This window comes from Podarcis raffonei, chromosome 3 (genome assembly GCF_027172205.1).
Source record: "Podarcis raffonei isolate rPodRaf1 chromosome 3, rPodRaf1.pri, whole genome shotgun sequence".
Taxonomy (NCBI): domain Eukaryota; kingdom Metazoa; phylum Chordata; class Lepidosauria; order Squamata; family Lacertidae; genus Podarcis; species Podarcis raffonei.
This window is the reverse complement of record NC_070604.1, coordinates 90,442,160-90,448,133: the sequence shown is the minus strand read 5'-3', so window position 1 is coordinate 90,448,133 and position 5,974 is coordinate 90,442,160.

Genomic DNA, 5,974 nt, shown 5'->3' with positions numbered 1-5,974 from the left:
AATATAATGGCACACCCAAAAATTTACCGATCTCCGTGAATTTGCACAAATAAGATCACTGAGAACCGTTTCCTCTACCAGTGTTATCATCAGTATAGATACAAACATCTAACAGGAGTGCATTTAGGATCAGAGTCATGTAAACAGAGAGAGATCCAGGCCCTTTTATCTTCAGGAATCTTAAAGCATTCTTCCATTTTACGCTATTAAACTACCTTGTGAATAAAGATACACTCTTCTCTTACCAATGTTACTTTGTGGACTACACAGTAGAATCTATATATACACAGACACAACACTTTATCCGCTCACTGAGCAAATACAAACCTGTTGTCTATTTTCTACACATAATTTCATATTCCCCTCCCCCCCACAACAAATAGCCACAAACAAGGAAGTGGACCAACCTTTTAATTGTATGAAATGGGAAAGGGAGGAGAGTCGTTTCATAGGACAGAAAAAAAGTTTCGATTCATCTCTTGTACCTAGAAATAGTTCGTCTGGCCTCACCTATTACTATTTGCAGAGGATTGATTATGCTTCTTTAGAAAGAAGTTTTCTTTATACAAAACAATTTTTTAAAAAAAATGATTCCCACCCTGCTCAATTTAGTGGTTCCCATTTCTCTCATCCCGCTTGCAGAGAGGCACAAACGCATTTGCTTTCTTCTTCTGGCTTTTGATTTTGCAAAGGTCCCAGAACACATGTGGTTTGATCTTCTTGCAGCTTTCCCTTCTGTTGACATGATTTTCTTCCCAATTGAGTAAGCAGAGTACACAAGCAGTGATGTGTCTTAAAAAGCAGGCAACTGGAGTTGTTACTTAAGTTATGTGATCATATATACGATCACCTCAACAGGATTTGTACTTAATGAGAAAAGTCCAAATTTGTTAGTTCATAAATTAGTGAGCTAACATGCCCTAGGAATAATCGAAGGGCTTCATTTCTGCAATCGTTGTGGCAGCAACTCTCCAAGTTTCAGATAGAGGCTTGGCCAGTGTCCCACTGAACTATAGCTTTTGCCCTTAAAAAACAAACGCAACAAAAATTTGCCTGTTTTTTGATGCACACCACTTGATACCTATGGCTTACTTAAGAAAGAATTCGTGCAAATGAAAGCTATAGCAAGCTTGGAAAGTAAGATGCTTGGGCACCACCATTTTTGAGAATTACAAAAATCCTGCATGTAATTTTGGAAGACACAGCACAAAGCAGGGCAGAGTCAACTCAACAGAAAATGACACAACTGAATTGGGGGAAATACATAAACCCAAGATTGTAAGTCCAAGTCATCTACTTTATAAAAGAAAAAAAACAAAACAGCATTTTTAAAAGTCAGCAAGGGAAGGGGGATAAAGTTGTTTTTAAAATACAGATTTGAGGCAGAGAAAAAGATGTAAACATTTTTTATATAAATATAAATAACAAAACAAACATGGGATCATTTGTGCCCTCTCTTAAAATATTTGACCCACTCTAATGACTGAAAATACTTCTAGGAGTGTGTGTGTGTGTGTGTGTGTTGAAAAAAATGTTGCAGAATTTCATTTTGGCATTAAAAAACAGGAACACACGTTTGAGGGATGTTAAATTAAATGGTGGGCAGATTTGCTGGAGCAGACACAAAAAGTGTTTGCCTGCCAATAAATAAATGTGAAAGCAATGAGTACTTTTAGGATTAAGGCCAAGCAGAATATAAAAGCAGCACATTGCTAGATTCAAATGAACTTAATAAATCGATTAATTTTTTTTAAAAAGGTGGTGGAGGAAATCTATTGACAGCAACATGATGGCGCCAGGTCCTGTTCTATCACAAGTACATCGCTGACTTAAGAGCACAATCCCTTAAAAGACTGTGGTCATCCTATTTCTACATCACCCAGGCTAAGACAAAACACTTTGAAATGGAACAGAGCTCCAAAGCCATAATTCTTGCTGGACTGCACTCTAAACTGAATGGAAAGGAAAAGTTCAAACACTAGAAGCTGGATTGGATTAGAAGCAGGAATTTTAAAGAGAGTTAGTGTTGGGACACAAATATATTTTCCTTTGGAACAAAGGTGCTAGGTTTTCCCCAAAGTATGGCAAATTAACGAGTAAAGACATCCGTAATAATCAAGATGCATGCAAAAAACAAGTAGGGAAATGTTTCCTAGATCAGAGCGCTATCTGTTCCAGGCTTCACCTACAAAACATCTCTAGTCTCTTTTCCACAGTAAAGCCATCACTGGGACATGGGGCTTCATAATGTCTACAGCTGGGATGTCATCCATTACGCCAAGTCATAGTTGAGATGCCATCCATCTGGATGGATGTACTTCTGTAGTGCTCCTGACTAAAATAATCCCACCAGGGTGTCATCTGCGGGCTGACATGCCAAGACTTAAACCCAGATCTGTCTCTCTATCATCCTGTAGGACCAAGAAGAAGTGGAAGCATTAATCAAGAAGAAGGGTCCAAGAGGCCCAAAAGCCACTGCTCATGCCTTGCAAGGATTAAACTGAAGTTTCATCTGGGCAGCTTTAGGAAATAAGTGTGATATAACCCCTTCAGATGTACAAATTTATAAGATGAAAAGCAGAATCTGAAGCTAAAACTGGATTCACACAGCAAAACATGCCTGAATCAACTGTAAGACTCAGATGCACAGGAATATCTGCCACAAAATTACCCTAGTAAGTTCCTTTGTGGAGGAGAACGGTGACAAGACACGTTTCTGGCCAGCAGAAAGGGTGAAGGTAAGCCACAGCTCACCAGGGAACCTTATTCAAGTGATAAATATATATATATAAACCCATAGGTATAAGACAAGCAACACTTAGGCTGGTTACACACCATATATTCAAAGCACCATACTTCTCCCCAAAGAAGCCAGGCAATGGTATTTTGTGCCTCAAAGAGCTACAATTTCCAATGCCCTTAACAAAATACAGTTCCCAGGAGTCTTTGGAGGAGGGGCAGGAGTCATGTGCTCTAAATGTATATGGCATGTACACGGCCACATAGTAAAGTTGCCTGAGGACAGATCTGAGGTCAACAACAGGAAGCAGATCATAGACCTCTTTTCTAATCGCTTCCAGCTATAAACCCAGATCTTTCCCAAGGCAAACTCTGAAAAATGGAACTCTTCCACAGACCTTGCCTACCACCTTTCAGACTTGCCACAAAACCAACAAGTCCTAAGTCCTGCCTCTCCTATTTTTTTACAATTTAGAAAACAAGCTGGAGCAAAAAGCCCTGCCAACCCTTGTATTTTCTTTAGTCCTCTCCAGGTTTTCTGTTAACAGGCTTTGTGCCCTTTGCCCAGAGTTATCTATCAAACTGCTGCGGCAGCAGCACCACTGAAACCAACTAGCAAATGGCAGCCTCACATATAAGCCTGCATAAGTGCCCAAGGCACCTTCATGTGCACTTGGATAGTACTGGGAATTTCAGAGAATGCTCTTTCTTTTCTGCTAATAGTTATAAGCCTGGCAGAGAAGATGCCTCCGTCGCATTCAAACCTTTTCTTTTCCAAGGATTTCTAAGACGGACATGAAGCCTGGGTCAATCTGACCCAGCGCAGTTAAATGGGCTAGAAACATGTGATTTTTTAAAAAAAATGTTATTTGCCTGCTGAGACAAGCAGTATTTCAGAGAACACATCAGTGATTTTAGTGAAAGGTATATTGTGCTATTTTATTTTTTAAAAAATGCTACAGTCAGATGATGCAGTTTTCTGCTCTCCCTATTATGCTTAGAATATTTTCTTTTACATGATGCTTAGAACCAGGAACGCTGTCCCCAGAGTAGGCTCACTGTCGTTAATGGGCATGGCTAGCCCAGGTTCATTCATTTCCAAGAGGTCTACTCTGAATAGCATTTGCCCTGAATACAAGCCTGAGTCTCTTCCAGTGGCACTGTCTAAAAAGGGAAATGTCAGAAGAAAAATGCTTGGATGTTAATATCTTGAACAAAATGCCTTTCCAGTATAGTTTTGCTTTTAAATATGAAGAGTTACTACCACGACTCTCATTTACTCTGAGTTTAAGTGACTGTGCGATTGAAGTGCAGCTTAGTATTAAAGGCCGGATCCACGAAATGGATATGCGGTTTGTGCTGTCATCCAAAACCCAAAACTGTGGCTTTCCTTTCTGCAAAGAGAAGCTTGAAAATATGTAGGTAATGCCTGGTGAACTTTTAAGAGGACAGAAGGGCTCTAAGCGCAACTGCCGGTGGACAGAGGTAGGTGTTTTTTAGCGCTTTGCATAGCTCTTTTCTCCTCCCCATGGCCAGCACAGGCAATATAAATAATGCGAATTTCAAAATTATACTCAAATATGTGCATGCTTGATTCAGGTTACAGAATTTGGCTTCTTCTCATTGTAGCTGTTATTAAGTATGGCTTTGATTTATTCTGACTAGCCAGAAGATAGCCTAGGACAGTGGTTCTCAAACTTTTTGAGGGGATGGACTTGAAAATTGCTGGTGGTCTCACCAGACTACTTAATAAACTTCTTTTGTTCTACAAAGCAAAGCAATGCATAACCTTGCATTTTTTCTGAGCACCGTTCTGTGAAGTCATGTATCCTTGTTGGTCAGTGTTTTCGGTGGGCAACATGAATGCAGCTTGTGGGCTGCCAGCAGCCTGTGAAGCACAGTTTGAGAACCTCTGGCCTTTCACAATGACATGCAAGCAGCTGACCTAACACTATGGCTGATATCCAGATGCATTAAAAAAACCAACAGCCAGTCAATGGGAGTTGAGTCACTGACTTCATTGGAAACACTCAAAAGACTTAAGCAAATTCCCCAGCTGTTAAGGCAGAGTCTCAAGGAAGGCAGCGATGCTCACCAATGGAGTTAGCATGGCTTGAAGAGATTCCCCCAGGTGAGAAAGCTGATCTCCAAAGAGCACAGTGAAATCATGTATCCATCTGCCATCTTGCTAATAAATCCTGAGGTCAAATGAAAACAAAAATGATAGTGGAAACCTGCAAACATAAATATGCTCATGACAGGAACCCCAGTTAGCTTGGGCTAAACGGGATGTTCTCTATACAAAAGAAAGCCTTAACCTAACAAGGGGAGAACCCAGCAAACTTCTCTCCAATTCAGCTCTGCAAACCCAAGCAGCTGCGCTGTTTTAAGTGCAATAGGATTTTGTCTAGGCACCACAGAAGATGCGAGAAAAAGCAAAGCCCGCTGCCCATTTCAGTAGTGAGCACAGGTTTTCAAACAGCCATATCCACCTGAATGTGCAGCGACAAGAGTGCAGCAGAGGACCATACTCAGGCACAAAAACAAATTCTCCGCTAATGTCTCCAGGACCAGAAAGGGAGCCAAGGAACTACAAGGCCTGAAGTCATCAAATTGCAACACACACAAACTTTGGCTAGGAACTGATGAGCGAAGCGCAACACGCACACACAGAGAGAAAAGAATTATCCAAGGGAGCACCCAGCTTGCTTCCTGCACTTTTGCCCTCAGTAAATCCCTTTCCTGGACCAGCCACAAAAGAAGAACAGCAGCACTGCTGCACTGCAACGGTTCACAGAGCTGGGAGCCGGTGGCTTTTGTTTGAGAGCAGCCCAGCATCTGAGTCAGGCGTGCCAGTGGGGAGGAGACATCACACTCAAGGTGGCTGGCAGCCAAGGGGAAAGGCAACGTAGGGTCCAGCCACCGTATTTGACAAAACGCCAACTACAGAACAACCCATGCCAGAGACAAAGGCTTAGTGGAAACTCACTCTGGCATCTCCCCAGTTCCCTTGGCACCAATCCTGGTCCACTGATGTGGAGGCATGTGGTAGTCATAGCTTTTGCAATGCACCAAGAAATAATGTGTTTATCTGCATACTCCAGTCTCTTTGGGGAAGATTCTTTTTTTTTGTCAACAGAATATCCAACACTTGTTTCTTTCCATGCTACCCCACTTCCCCCAAAACAAAGGTGCTAGGAGTGTTGTTGTGGTGTGTGTTTTTTTAAAGATTTGG